Raw genomic sequence first — 16,507 nt, 5'->3', positions numbered from 1 at the left:
TTTTCCCAAATAGAAATCACATAATTAATAATTGATGAATGCCAAGAATCATACTTCTTGTATCTATATTAATCTTAAATCTATTCATGAGGAATCACATTCCGAGACAAAAGCATTACTAAAGTAAGGAACTTTTAATACTAGAGCGGTGCATATGACATCCTTTAAAGTAGTGAATGCCCATGCGGATTCCTCACACCAAATAAAGGAATTCTTCTTAAGGAGTGAAGTTAGGAAGTTGCAATTTTGTAATAATTTTTCACCAATTTAATGTAATAGCATATAAGTCTTAAGAATCCTCTCAGTATCTTCATTTTTTTGTGATGGGCTCAATCTTGCATATCCTTCATCTTATTGGGATCAACTTTTACTATTTCCTAACTTACAATGTGACCCAAATACCAAACCTCAAGACCTCAAAAGTTTGGATTCCTTCAAAAATAATTTCGTCTCTAAATAGTTGCAAGGACTTATCAACATGCTCTATGTGTGATTCCAATGCTTTACTATAGATCAAGACATCATCAAAGAATAATAACACAAACTTGTGTAAGAAGGGTTTGAAAATCATATTCATGAGACTCTTGAATGTGGATGGTGTAAGACAAAGATAAAAATGAATAATTAGAAATAATAATGATCTGTGTGTGTTATGTAAGTAATCTTAGGGATGTTTGTCTCTTTCATTCTAATTTGTTCGTATCCTAAATGTAGGTCAAGCTTAGGAAATGCTTAACTTCATGTAGTTCATCTAAGAGATCATAAATAACTAGGATAGGAAATTTGACCTCGATTTTCAACTTATTTAGGTCCCTAAAATCAAGATACATGTGCCAAGTGCCTTCCTTTCTTAACAGCATGATTATTGGTGATGAGTAAAGGATTGTACTGGGACAGATGACCCCTTCCTCTAACAATTCCCCAATGATATTTTCCAATTTCATTATTTTCTGCAAAAGGGTGTCAATAAGGACCTACATTAGGTGGTTGACTTCTTGGGGGAATGATATTGTCATGCACTCTTTGAGAAGGAGGTAAACTCTTTGGTAAATCAAATACTTGATAATGTCTTTTAAAGAATAGCTACAAATATGGGTAGATTTCTTGTATCATATAGTTCATAAGATGTGTGTTGATAAATTGGGCAATAATTTCATGGTGAGTAATAACTTCTCCATACAATGAGAATTAAATATTTCAAAGGAGCGTGCCAAAATCCCTTAAGGGTGTGTACACGTCCCTCTTTAATGAAACTCACGTAGATTTTTTTTAAAATCCATTATGAATGATCCCAACTTGCATAGTGTAATGTTCATAAACTTGAATTTAAGTGATAAACCAATTAAACAAACAGTGCAAGAGTGGAAAATTAAAAACTTTTAGCAAACACCCATGAAACACTATAATACTAGAACTGTTGAGCCATATATTATGAATGATGAGAGCATGAGTACAATATATAAATGGACTAGTGCATTTGGGCTTGTCTCAAGGACAAGCTAGACCAAACCCAGGTGGTAGAATAGTTAGAAAGGTGGTTGTTCAGTTGCTGCTCTACTATGCTCTACGATGTCCTAGTAAACTACTGATCTGCTGACTTCGGCCTGTTGGAAAGTGCCCAAACCTTGCCTAGGAAATTCTTCCTTATTAGCCTTAGACTCCTTAGACAAAACCCAAAAAAAACCCAAAAGGGAATTTCTCTGATTTTGACTTTGTATTTTCGAACTCTTGGGAGTTGCTCTTTGGCTACATCTACTGACTTTCGGCCTGCTCGAAAGTGCCCAAAAAATACCCAGAAAATTTCACCCTTTTAGCCTTAGATTCCTTGGACAAAACCAATAAAAAGGCAGAAGGGATGATCCAGGTGGATCTCCAGACACAGTGGCATGGAAAAAGCTCAAAATTCAAAGTGGCAGGAAGATGATGAACTTGACATCAAATTGAAGTGCTCGTCGCCCTGATTCCAACAGTGTGAATGGAACTCCAATCCGAGTCCAGATGAAGGAGATAGAGGCAGTCAAAGTTGGGTTGAATTTTTTATGACTGGGTAGGATTAATGAAGGCACAATTTGGACTTTTTCCGGCAGACGGAATCCGGCCAACTCTGGCTAGATTCTGGGCAAAGTTGTTGCCTCGTTAAAATGACTCCTTCGGTCAAAAAACCGAATTTTCAAAAAGGCCACCCCAACTCTACGTAACAACGATGTTAAATATGGGGGGGTGGGCCATGACCCCCAGCCCCTCCCCACATCCCACGTACTGTTGAAACCAACATAATAAAGGTGGAGGAGTTGGGTGGGTTGGCCCATGGGGAACAGACCCAATCCCATAAAAAAACAAACATAAATGGTGGTGGGCCAGCCCTTGGGGCACAGACCCAACCACGAAAACCAACCCCGCATTAATAATTAAACAACCCAACCATAATATAAAAAAAGGGGTTTGTTTAAAATTAAAAAGATTCGGTGTATTAAAAAAGGAGGAGGCGGGGTTTGACTGCCCAACCTCCTCCCTATTAACCCGTTCTCCAACCAATGCACCATAATAGTTTCATTGAAAAATCCACCACCCATTTTATACTTAAACGTAGTTTGTCAGTGCGCCCAGGCAGAGGAGGCAGTGCACGCAGTTTGAGGCAGAATTGTGTAGGAGGGTCGAATTTTAATTTTGTCAGAATTTGACAAATTTTATATGGTTTTAGCACTTCTCGATGCCACGAACACAATAGCGATGTCCATTTCTCCATCAAAGTTCTTCATTTTCAGCCATTTTTCAGTATGGAGGTATACAACTCCCTTTTTGTAATTGATGCTTGTACTCTTCTTTCTCATGCCACTTAATGAATGAAGGCCTCCCCATTGATTGAGCAGGGTCTGGAGAAGTAGTCCAAGTCAAACGAACTCTGTTATCAAGTCTTGTTTTCTTCCTTCATGCTTTATGTGTTTCTCCTCTTCTCTCATGTGCACATTAAGTTTTCTATGTTAAGCTACAATTTATGCATGAAATTCTTTAACACATCTATAAGCAAAAGATTTTGGATCAAGTGGTATTAGAGCAGGTCTTTTTAGATGTGAATTGCATGTTTGTATGCTAACAAGAAAAAGGCTCCGAAGAGGCGAAGGGAAACTAAAGTCTTTCGATTATGAAGCAGGGCATGCACATCGAAGGAGAAACATGGCAGATGAAGAGGCTCATCATGAAGAGGAGCGCAATTTCCGCAAAACCTTCTATACAATGGCATAGAATGTTGGTTAGTTGCTTCCAATGCTGGAGAAAGTAGAAGAGAGAAAACTAGAAGGACAAGGTTCAGTGCATGGAAATAGTGGAGAAGAACCCCCTCCTTCTCCTTCCACGAGTGAAATTTCTTCTTCCTCTCATCACCATCATCATAGAAATTCAAGGGATGCATCTAAGAAACCTTTCTTTAAACTAGATGTCAAATTTGATCTTCCCATGTTTAACGGTGAAAGTAATGCAGAAAAGCTTAATAACTGGATTCAGCAAATCAAAGAGGATGAGGCAAAGATTCAGTTGGCCTCTCTTCGGCTGAGTAGCACCACTCTCATTTGGTGGGAGAGAAAATTGTGAAGCAGTAAGGGTGTGGGTAATCTTCTTTCCTCATGGCCTAATTTCATTTCTGCATTAAAGGAACAATTCTATCTCTTGGGTTATAAACAAAAAGCCTTAATGGATTGGCAATACTTAAGGAAAGGCAGAGGTCAAGATGTTCAAAGCTTTACAAAGGAATTTAGAAAACAAGCACTTAATTTGAGCATTGCACTTAACTCACCTGACGTAGTAACTAAGTTTATTGGATCATTACATTGTTACCTTATACATTCATTATTATTGTTTGAACCAACTACTATTGACTCAGTCAGTGTAAAGGCCATCCATCTTGAGAACAGGGGCAAAAATGAAAGAGATGATCATTTCAAGAAACCACCTTTGAAACCTCCAAATGGCACAGGCAAACCCAAAATGAAAGGAAAGGAAAGGAGAAGAGGACGTCATCAACCAAGAAAGATGAAGGAGAAAGACCTTATTGCACTCTTTGCAAAAAGGAAGGTCATGACGACGATCATTGTTGGAAATAGTACCCAGAAAAGAGACCGAAGAAGTATGGAGGAAAAGGCAAGCATAAGAAAGTGGCAATTGTGCAGCAAGACCTTGGATCCGATTCGGGAGATGAAGCATTGATCACAGCAGCAGGAACAAAAGGTACTCTTACACCTCATGTTAATTCTGAATCACATGAAGGTACTAGTTCAATAGATGAGACTCTTCCTAATGAACGAAAGAGAATTGAGCTATTTCATATTAGAGTTATCATAAATCATACAAAAGTGGAAACTCTATTTGATACCGGATCCCAAGAAAACTTAATTTCAGAGTCCTTGGTAAAGAAGCTAGGTTTGGAAACCAAACCACATCCAAAACCTTACCCACTTGGATGGATACATGATAAAGAAAAACTGAATGTAACTAAGCAGTGTAAGGTAAAATTTATGATCACTTCTAAGTTAGTGGATGAGGTAAAACTTGATGTGATACCATTCGATATTTGTGGCATGGTGTTAGGGATTCCATATCTATATGATAGAAGGGAAATCTTCTTCCGTCATGAAAACAAATACCAAATCACAAAAGATGGGGTAGAATATATTGTAAGGGCTCATCAAACTAAAATCAATGCCAGCCTTGTAAGTGCAGGACAAATGAACAGGTTGGTAAATTCCAGTCAGGGTTGCATTCTTATGGTTGTAAGGGGGGGAGATGCAGAATTATCTGATGCTTTCCAGGGTTGTGATCATGTGCATAAAAATCAATTATGTGAATTAGTTTCTAACTACGATGAGATGTTTCAGGAACCAAGGGGATTACCTCTGAAGAGGGAAATCCAACATGATATCCATTTGCAGCATAACACTCCTTTACCAAATATTGGCATGTACAGGATGTCGACCATTGAGATGGAGGAGATCAAAAAGTAGGTGCAAGAACTATTGAACCAAGGGGTCATCCGACCGAGCACTTCTCCATGCGGCTCACCGATTGTCTTAGTGCCGAAGAAATATGGCACATGGAGGATGTGCGTGGATTATCGAGCACTAAACAAAATCACGGTGAAAAATCGTTACCCTCTTCCTTGCATTGATGACTTACTAGATCATTTAAAGAATGCTATCTATTTCACCAAATTGGATTTATGTAGTGGTTATCACCAGGTTTGAATTGCAGAGCAGGATGTGTGGAAGACTACCTTCAAGACCAAACAAGGGTTGTTCGAATGGATGGTGATGCCATTCGGACTTTGCAACGCTCCAACCACTTTCATGAGGGTCATGAATGATCTCTTTAGGACTTTCATTGATGAATTTGTTCTTGTATATCTAGATGATATCCTTGTCTTTAGTAAAAGTTGGAATGAACATGTAAGTCATGTGAAGAAAGTGCTTGATGTATTGAAAAATGAAAAACTCTGTAAAATTGTCAAAGTGTGAGTTTGGGAAAACCTCTTTGGTTTACCTAGGTCATATTGTTGGTCATGGTCAGTTAAAAATTGATCCTTCTAAAGTTGAAGCAATTGTAAATTGGCCTAAGCCTACTAGTGTAACCGAGGTTCACAACTTTTTGGGTGCAATACAATATTGGAGGAGATTTATTGACAATTTCTCTATTATTGCAACACCTTTACACGCATTGACAAGTGTAAAGCAAGTCTTTCAATGGGGAGGAAAGCAGCAGAGGTCCTTCGAAACGTTGAAAGAAAAGATCAACACCGCACCGATCTTGGCCTTACCAGATCTCCAACAGCCATTCAAGATCGAGATAGACACTAGCAGATATGTCATGGGAGTTGTACTGATGCAGCAAAAGAAGTCGATATGTTACCATTCAGAGAAGTTCTCTCGGGCTGTGATAAACTATCCCACTTATGAAAAGGAGTTATATGCCTTGGTCCAGAGTGTAAAAAAGTGGAAAAACTACCTGATCGACAAGGAGACCATCATCCCTTGCAGTATCTTTAGTCACAAAACAAGTTGCAACAATCTCATCATTTCAGGTGGATGGGTTTTCTTCAGCAGTTTCATCTGGTAATAAAGTATAAGAATGGCACTAGCAACAAAGTGGTCAATATGCCATCTCACCCTCCTATTTCCGCTTCTGTTATTTTGCATAATGCTTCGTTATCTTTTGAAAGTTATGCTAAACAATATGCTAACGATGATGACTTTAAGGAGATTTATGCAAAACTAACCCATGGTTCACAAGTGGACAACTATCACTTGCAGGGGAAACTGTTGTATCACCTTGGCAAATTGTGCATACCCACAGGAGAAAGGGTACATGTAATCCGGGAGGCCCACACCTCCCTTGTGTCTGGTCATTTTGGTATTGAAAAAAATTTGTGTCATGTACAAAGATTTTGTTTTTGGCCTCATATGAAGACAATTGTGACTCGCTATGTAAAGGGGTGTGTAATGTGTTTTGATTCAAATCCCTCTAATAGAAAACTCAGGCTCTACACACCACTCCCTATTCCAAGTCGTCCATGGGAAAGTGCGTCGATGGATTTTGTAGGAGGTTTGCCTTTGTCTAGGAAAAGTCACGACTATTTGTATGTCGTCGTTGCCTGTTTTAGTAAGATGTGTATTTTAATGCCTTGAACAATGTAAACTTTGAAATGGGAACTATAAACTCAAAACGAGAACTCTGGCAAAAAAAACCCCGAAAAAACATCAAAAACAGTGCTAAAAATGAAAAGTGTGTATACTGGAACAATGATTTTATTTTTTAAGAGTCAATTTTGAACATGTTTTTAAAATGGCAGTGACTACGAAATTTACTATGAAATTTTTGTGCAAAATATAGCTTCAAAACGAAAGTGATGATACTGGAACAATGATTTTTTTTTTTTAGGGTCAATTATCAAACTTTTTAAAAAATGCTAGTAAAACCAAATTTGTATGTGCCAAACAAAGTTGTTTATGAGGAAAAAAACACATTAATGTTTTTGGAAGGATATCATTTTTCTTTCCAAAGTATAAATTCAACATGTTTTCAACCATAAAATTCTAGATACAAAAGAAAAATGATTCCAGGAATTGCCCAGCCACCAGTCGGGTGGGCGGGCGGGCCGCCAGGGTGGCACCACCCCGGTCGCCAGCCTGCCCACCCGGCTGGTGGCTGGGCAATTCCAGGAATCGACCAGCCACTAGCTGGGTGGGTGGGCAGGCCGCCGGGGTGGCACGGCTGGTGCCTGGGTGATTCCCAAAATCGCCTAGCCACCAGCACGACAAGCGGGCAGGCAGCCAGTGTGGCGCCAACCCAAGTCGCGCCACCCCGGCGGTCTGCCCACCTGGTGACTGGGTGATTCCCAGAATTGACCATCCACCAGCCGGGCGGGTGGCTGGTGGCTAGGAAATTCCCAGAATCGCCCAGCCACTAGCCGGGTGGGCGGGCGGGCCGTCAGGATGGCGCTAGGCCAAGCTGTGCCACCCCGGCGGCCTACCCGCCCGCTCAGCTAGTGGTTGGGTGATTCCCGAAATCGCCCAGCCACTAGCTGGGCGGGCAGGCGGGCCACCGAGGTGGCGCCAGCTCAGGTCGGGCCACCCCGGCGGCCCGCCCGCCCGCCTGGCTGGTGGCTAGGTGATTCGCGCCACCCCGCCTGCCCGGCTGGTGGCTGGGTGATTCGCGCCACCCCGATTGCCCGGCTGGTTGGTGGCTAGGTGATTTTGGGAATCACCCAAGCACCAGCCGCTCGCGCCCGCCTGACTGGTGGCTGGGTGATTCCAAGAATCACCCAAGCAGCTGGAATCACCAAGCCACCAACAGCCCGCCCGACTGGTGGCTGGGCGATTCCAGGAATCGCCCAGCCACCAGCCGAGCGGGTGGGCGTGCCACCGGGGTGGCGCCAGCCAAGGCCGCGCCACCCCGGTGGCCCGCTCGCCCGCTTGGCTGGTGGCTTGGTGATTCCCTCCGCCCTGCTAGTGGCTGGGTGCCACCAACCGGGCAGGCGACTAGTGGTTGGGTGATTCCCACCCCTAGGCTACACCACCCCGGCGGCCCGCCTGCCCGCCCAGCTGATGGCTGGGAGATTCCGGGCCGCCCCACCCTGGAGGCCCACCTGCCTGCCTGGCTGGTGGCTGGGTGATTCCGGCAGGCCTGGCTAGTGGCTGGGTGATTCCGGGAATCACCCAGCCACCAGCCAGGTGGGCGGCTGGTGGCTGGTTGATTCCCGGAATCACCCAACCACTAGCTGGGCGGCCCGGCTAGTGGCTGGGTGATTCCGGGAATCACCCATCCACTAGCCGGGAGAGTGGCTGGTGGTTGGTTGATTCTGGGTATCACCCAGCCTCCGGGAATCACACAGCCACCAGCCGCCCCCTCGGTTAGTGGCTCTGCTCGGCTGGTGGCTGGTTGATTCTCGGCCGACTGGTGGCTGGGTGATTCCATGAATCAACCAGCCACCAGCCGGGCGGCTAGCTGGTGGCTGGTTGATTCCCACCAGCCGCCCCCTCGGTTAGTGGCTCTGCTCGGCTGGTGGCTGGTTGATTCTCGGCCGACTGGTGGCTGGGTGATTCCAGGAATCAACCAGCCACCAGCCGGGCGGCTAGCTGGTGCCTGGTTGATTCCCGGAATCAACCAGCCACCAGGCGGCTGCTCAACCAGCCACCAACCGGCCGCCCACCTGGCGGCTGGTTGATTCCCGAAATCAACTAGCCACCAGCCGGCAGGGAATCAACCAGCCACCAGCCGCTCGCCCGGCTGGTGGCTGGTTGATTCTGGGAATCAACCAGCCACTAGTCGCCCGCTCGGCTGGTGGCTAGGTGGTTTCGGGAATCAACCATCCACCAGCCGGGCTGGCGGCTGGCGGTTGGCTGATTCTCAAAATCACCCAACCACTAGACAGGCGGGCGGCTGGTGGCTGGTTGATTCTGGGAATCAACCAGCCACCAGCCGCCCGCCCGGTTGGTGGCTGGTTGATTCCCGAAATCAACCAGCCACCAGCCGCCCGCCCAGCTGGTGGCTGATTGATTCCCAGAATCACCCAGCCACCAGACGGGCGGCCAGCTGGTGGCTGATTAATTCTCATAATCAACCAGCCACCAGCCGCTGGTGGCTGGTTGATTCCTGGAATCAACCTGCCACTAGCCGCTGGGCCAGCTTGTGGCTGGGTGATTCCTGGAATCAGCCTGCCACCAGTCAGCTACCCGCTGGTGGCTGGGTGATTCCAGGAATCAACCAGCGACCAGCCAGGCGGTCGACTGGGTGATTCCGGGAATCAACCAGCGACCAGCCGGGCGGCCGGCTGCGGGAATCAACCAACCACCAACCGGGCGGGCGCCTGGTGGCTAGTTGATTTCACCCGCCTGGTGGCTTGTTGATTCCCTGAATCAACCAGCCACCAGCCGCCCGATCGACTGGTGGCTGGGTGATTCCGGGAATCAACTAGCCGAGAATCAACGGGCCACCAGCCGGCCGCCCGGCTGGTGGGTGGTTGATTCCCAGAATCACCTAGCCACCAGCTGGTCGGCCGGCTAGTGGCTGGTTGATTCCGGGAATCAACCAGCAACCAGCTGGCCGCCCGGCTGGTGGCTGGTTGATTCTGGGAATCAACCAGCCACCAACTGGCCGCCCGGCTGGTGGCTAGTTGATTCCTGAATAAAGCAGTCACCAGCCAGCCGCCCGGCGCTGGCTGGTGGCTAGTTGATTACCCGGGTGGTGGCTGGTTGATTCCCGGAATCACCCAGCCACCAGCCGCCCGACGGGCGGTTGGTGATTCCGGGAATCAACTAGCCACCAACCGGGCGGGCGACTAGTGGGTGGTTGATTCCCGAGAATCAACCAGCCAGCAGCCGGCCAAGAATCAACCAGCCAACAGCCGGGCGGCCGACTGGTGGCTGGTTGATTCCCAGAATCAACCAGCCATAAGTCGGCCGCTCGGCCTGGGTTGTGGCTGGTTGAATCCGGGAATCAACCAGCCACGAGCTGGCCGCCCGGCTGGAGGCTGGTTGATTCCGGGAATCAACTAGCCACCAGCAGCCCGCCGGCTCGGCTGGTGGCTGGTTGGCCCGCTGGTGGTTGGTTGATTCCCGGAATCAACCAGCCACCAACCGCCCGCTCGGCTGGTGGCTGGGTGATTCCCGGAATCACCCAGCCACCAGGCGGGCACCCGGCTGGTGGCTAGGTGATTCCGGGAATCAACTAGCCACCAACCGGGGGTGATTTCGGGAATCAACTAGCCACCATCCGGCTGGTGGCTGGTTGATTCCCAGGAATCAACCAGCCACCATCCGGCTGGTGGCTGGTTGATTCCCAGGAATCAACCAGCCACCATCCGGCTGGTGGCTGGTTGATTCCCAGGAATCAACCAGCCACCAGCCGGCCGGGAATCAACCAGCCTCCAGCCGCCCGCCTGTCTAGTGGCTGGGCGATTTCGGGAATCAGGCAGCCACCAGCCGCCCGCCTGGCTGGTGGTTGGTTGATTCCCAGAATCAACCAGCCACCACCCACCCAGGTTGGTGGTGGCTGGTTGATTCTGGGAATCAACCAGCCACTAGCCACTCGCTCAGATGGTGGCTGGGTGATTCCGAGAATCAACCAGCCACACGCCGGGCTGGCGGCTGGCTGATTCCCGAAATCACCCAGCCACTAAACGGGCGGGCGGCTGGTGGCTGGTTGATTACGGTAATCAACCAGCCACCAGCCGCCCGCCCGATTGGTGCCTCCGCCCAACTGGTCGCTGGTTGATTCCCGGAATCAACCAGCGACCAGCCGGGCAGACGGCTGCGGCAATCAACCAGCCACTAGCCGGGCGGGCGCCTGGTCGCTGGTTGATTCCTTGAATCAACTAGCCACAAGCCCCCCGCTCGACTGGTGGCTGAATGATTCCGGGAATCAACCAGCCACCAACCGGCCGCCCGGCGGTGGCTAGTTGATTCCCAGAATCACCTAGCCACCAGCTGGTCGGCCGGCTAGTGGTTGGTTGATTCCGGGAATCAACCAGCGACCAGCTGGCCGCCCAGTTGGTGGCTGGTTGATTCTGGGAATCAACCAGCCACCAACTGGCCGCCTGGCTGGTGGCTAGTTGATTCCCGAATAAAGCAGCCACCAGCGGGCTGCCCGGTGCTGGTTGGTGGCTGGTTGATTCCAGGGAATCAACCAGCCAGCAGCCGGGCGGGCGGCTGGTGGGTGGTTGATTCCCCGGAATCTGGTGGCTGGTTGATTCCAGGCCGGCTGCTGGCTGGATGATTCCCGGAATCACCCAGCCACCAGCTGCCCGCCCGGCTAGAGGCTGGGTGATTCCGGGAATCATCCAGCCAGCAGCCGAGCGCGCAGCTGGTGGGTGGTTGATTCCCGGGAATCAACCATCTAGCAGTCGACCGGGAATCAACCAGATATAAGCAGGCTGCCCGGCCCGACTTGTGGCTGGTTGATTCCCGGAATCAACCAGCCACTAGCTGGCCGCCCGGCTTGTGGCTGGTTGATTCTGGGAATCAACTAGCCACCCGGCTGGTGGCTGGTTGATTATGGGAATCAACTAGCCACCAGCGGCCCGCCTGGCTCGGTTGGTGGCTGGTTGGCCCGTTAGTGGTTGGTTGCTTCTCGGAATCAACTAGCCATCAACTGGGGGTGATTTCGGGAATCAACCAACCACCATCCGGTCGCCCGACTGGTGGCTGGTTGATTCCCGAATAGAGCAGCCACCAGCGGGCCGCCCGGCTGGTGGCTGGTTGATTCCTGGAATCAACCAACCACCAGCCGGTCGCCCGGTGCCGGCTGGTGGCTCGTTGATTCCTTGGCTGGTGGCTGGATGATTCCCGGAATCACCCAGCCACTAGTCGCCCACCCGGCTGGTGGCTGGGTGATTCCGGGAATCAACCAGTCACCAGCCGGGCGGGCGGCTCGTGGGTGGTTGATTCTCAGGAATCAACCAGCTAGCAGCCGGCCAAGAATCAACCAGCCACCAGCGGGCAGGCGGCTAGTGTCTGGTTGATTCCTGGAACGTGCGGCTAGTGGCTGGTTGATTCCGGGAATCAACCAGCCACCAGCTGCCCGTCCGGCCCAACTGGTGGCTGGGTGATTCCTGAAATCACCAGCCACCAGCTGGGCGAGCGGTTGATGGCTGGTTGATTTCCGGAATCAACCAGCCACCAACCAGGCGGCCGACTGGTGGCTAGTTGATTCTCGGAATCAACCAGCTACCCGCCCGGCTGGTGGCTAGTTGATTCCCAGAATCACCTAGCCACCAGCCACCCGGTGGCTGGTTGATTCCGCCCGGCTGGTGGCTGGTTGATTTCCAGAATCACCCAGCCACCAGCCGCCCGCCTGGCTGGTGGCTGGTTGATTCCCGGAATCACCCAGCCACCAGCCGCCCGCCCTGCTGGTGGCTGGGTGATTCCGGGAATGAACCAGCCACCAGCCGCCCGCCCGGCTGGTGGGAATCACCCAGCCACCAGCTGCCCGCCCGGTTGGTGGGAATCACCCAGCCACCAGCCGCCCGCCCGGCTGGTGGGAATCACCTAGCCACCAGCCGCCCGCCCGGCTGGTGGCTGGTTGATTCCCGAAATCAAAAGCAAAAGGAGAGATAGTTAACATTTATCAAAAACCACAATTATTGGTTAACTATCTTATAGACATTTGTTCAGATGAAGGAGATTGGGTTCTGGATTTATTTTTTAGCTCAGGTAAGTTTTATTATATGGAATTGAATTTCAATATGTTATTTTTAATTAGTATGTCATTGTACTAATTTAGTTCATTATTTATTTTGTGCTTGATAATTAGGTACAACGCTAGTATGTTGCCTTCAGAAAGAAAGAAATTGCATTGCAATTGAAAAAATCCAATACAGTGCAATTTCATTCAGCAAAGAATTTATGTTCTTTAATTTGTTCCAGATGCAATGCAAGAAATTGGGTTGAATAAAGGGGACTTTAGTGAATCACGTGTGGCAAAAAAGGCAAAGGAACCCCAACCACCATTACATGGAATGTTTGGAAAGACATACATTGGGAGATTCGCAGACATCACAGACCCATTAGAAGAGGAAAGTGAGCAAAAGGAAATAGAAAATATTGTGGAAGAAGACAATGATGAAACTCTAGAGGATGAAGAGTTTGGATTACGTGACATTGTTGATTAAATTTAAGTTATACTTGTAAATCAAGCTTTGCAATGTTTTGACTTTGACATTTTATGAGGAGAATAAACACTCAATTAGGGTTGTTATACGTTCAATATTTTTAATATGTGATTTTCGTATTGATTTTTAAGTTAATCATTATTTTTTGAAAAAAAAGTGATTATTATTATTTTTTTGACATGAAATTCATAAAAAAACTATTATTTAACTATTTTTAGTTACAATTATCGTATAAAAATTGTGATTTTGACATGTCAATTCTAGCAAAAAATGATCAAAAATGTAGTTTTTTAGTTATTTTTATGTTAAAAAAGGTTATTTTTATGTCCATTGTTAAAAAATATTGTTTTTTAGAAACAATTATTTCATGTGGATTGAAAAATTAATTAAGGATGTATAAATATGTAGAATATCGAAAATTCTAAATATCGACCTCCTAATTTAAAAATGCAAAACAATAAAAACCTCACTAAAAAAAGTTAAAATTAAAATAAAAAACAAGAAAATGTGAAGAAAATGGCCACTTCAAAAATGATCAAATTTACGAAATAATTATTTGCAATTTATACATTAGAAAATTTAAAGCCAAAACACAAGTCTTTTAAAAAAAGGGGGTGATGCAGAATACTCACTTTTTTAAATCAGTATGAAAATCACTACCATTCTAAAACGATTCTAAAACGTAATGTACATAAAAAAAATAAAGTGCCAAAAACTATGCTCTAAAAAAACATGTTCGTTCTGCATCACCCCTTTTCAAAATTAGGTCACTTTTTTTCTATCTCTACGAAACAGGTAACAATATCAGTTCCTGTTTCAAAGTTTACATTGTTCTTGTAAAAAGCAGATCACTAGAGAGCAGACTGCTAATCTTTTCTTTCAGCATGTTTAGGTCCATTTTGGGTTGTGCACATCGATTGTGTCAGATCGAGACTCTCGCTTTCTTAGAGAGTTTTGGACCAACTTGTGGAAGATGATGGACACCAAGATGAAAAGAAGCACGGCATTCCATCCACAGACTGACAGATAGACAAAGGTTGTCAACCGCACCGTGGTACACTTGTTGCGAGGCTATTATGGGAAACATCCTAAGTTGGGGGATGAGCATCTTCCACATGTGCATCATTCCTACAATCGAGCAGTGCACTCATCTACGCATCGTTCACCATTTGATACATGTTTTGGCTACCTACCAAAAGACCCTTTTGATATGGTCTTTGGAAGGGAAGATGACTCCAGTGGACGTGATGACAGGGACAAAGCACAGTAGTTCATTTAGCGGATCCAATTGATTCACCAAGCAGTACAGGAGCATTTGGACAAAAGTCAAGCCTTGTATAAGGCTCAACATGACAAACACTGAGTCAACCATCAATTTCAAGTGGGCGAAAAAGTGTGGTTCCATATCAGCAAAGACAGGATGAAGGGAGAAGGGAAGAAGTTGCGACCAATTCGGTATGGTCCATTCACCATCTTGGAGAATATTGGAAACAAAGCCTTTCGTCTCGATTTGCTGATATATATGCAAATGTACTCCGTAGTGAATGTGGAGAACTTAAAGCTGTATGAGCCACCATTGATTATGGGCAACGAAGAAGTGGGCACAGTTCCTACAGTTGATGACTTTGCACCAAAGTATCTCGATGAGTTACCTAAAGACATCATCCTTGACAGAGGAACTAGGACTTCACGACGAGGAGATGTGGAATACCTTCGATTTGGTGTCAAGGAGATGCACCCTAGCAAGGAAAAATGGATAGAAAAAGAAAGAGTGAGGGAACAATTCCCTCACTTGCCAACTGACTGAAAAATATTTTGGCGGTCCAAAAGCTCCTCAATGGGGAGGATTCATCTAGGTGGATCTCCAGACACAGTGGAATGGAAAAAGTTCAAAATTCAAAGTGGTAGGAAGACGATGAACTTGACATTATATCGAAGTGCTCGTCACCCTGATTCCAACGGTGTGAACGACACTCTAATCCGAGTCCGGATGAAGGAGATAGAGGCAGTCAAAGTTGGGTTGCCTTTTTGATGACTGGGCAGGATTAATGAAGGAAAAATTTGGACTTTTTGATGACTGGGCAAGATTAATGAAGGCAAAATTTTGAATTTTTCTAGCAGATGGAATCCAGCCAACTCCGGCCAGATTCCAGGCAAAATTGTTGCCTCGTTAAAATGATTCCTTCAAAAAGGCCCAGTTCCATATATATATATATATATATAAGGGGGTGGCAAGCCGCCAACCCCGCCACCCCAACTCTACGTAACAACAATGTTAAATATGGGGGGGGGCAGGCCATGACCCCCGGCCCCTCCCCACATCCCATGGATTGTTGAAACCAACATAATAAAGGTGGAGGAGTTGGGTGGGCTGGCCCGTGGGGCACGAACCCAATCCCATAAACAAACAAACATAAATAGTGGTGGGCTGGCCCTTGGGGCACGGACCTAGCCACGAAAACCAACCCTGCATTAATAATTAAACAACCCAACCATAATATAAAAAATAAAGGGTTTGCTTAAAATTAAAAAGATTCGGTGTATAAAAAAAGGAGGAGGCGGGGTTTGACCACCTGACCTCCTCCCTATTAACCGAATCTCCAATCAATGCGCCATAACAGTTTCATTGAAAAATCCTCCACCCATTTTATACTTAAACACAGTTTGTCAGTTGGCCCAGGTAGAGGAGGTAGTGCACGCAGTTCGAGGCAGAATTTTGCAGGAGGGCCAAATTTTTATTTTGTCAGAATTTGACAAATTTTATATGGTTTCAGCACTTCTCAACGCCACGAACGTAATGGCCCTATCCGTTTCTCCATCACTTTTCATTATGGAGGTATAAAAGTACTTTTTTGTAATTGATGCTTGTACTCTTCTTTCTCATGCCACTTAATGAATGAAGGCCTCCCCATTGATCGAGCAGGGCCCGGAGACGTAGTGCAAGTCAGACGAACTCCCGTTATCAAGTCTTGTTGTCTTTTTTCATGCTTTATGTGTTTCTCCTCTTCTCTCATGTGCACATTAAGTTTTCTATGTTAAGCTACAATTTATGCATGTAATTATTTAACACATCTATAAGCAAAAGATTTTGGATTAAGGGAATTTCTCTGATTTTGACTTTGGATTTTCTGCCTCTTGGACGCTGCTCTCCAACTACATCTACTGACTTTCACCGGGCTGGAAAATGCCCAAAATATGCCCAAAAATTCTACCCTTTTAGCCTTAGACTCCTTGGAAAAAACCCAAAAAATCCCAGAAGGGAATTTCTCTAATTTTGACTTTGGATTTTCAGCCTCTTGGGAGCTGCTCTCTGACTACTACTACCAAATTCGATTTGTAGGAAACATCCTATAA

This window comes from Pinus tabuliformis, chromosome X, assembly GCF_031772625.1.
Source record: "Pinus tabuliformis cultivar Carrire ecotype Pingquan chromosome X, CPIR1, whole genome shotgun sequence".
Lineage (NCBI taxonomy): Eukaryota > Viridiplantae > Streptophyta > Pinopsida > Pinales > Pinaceae > Pinus > Pinus tabuliformis.
This window is presented reverse-complemented; position numbering follows the sequence as displayed.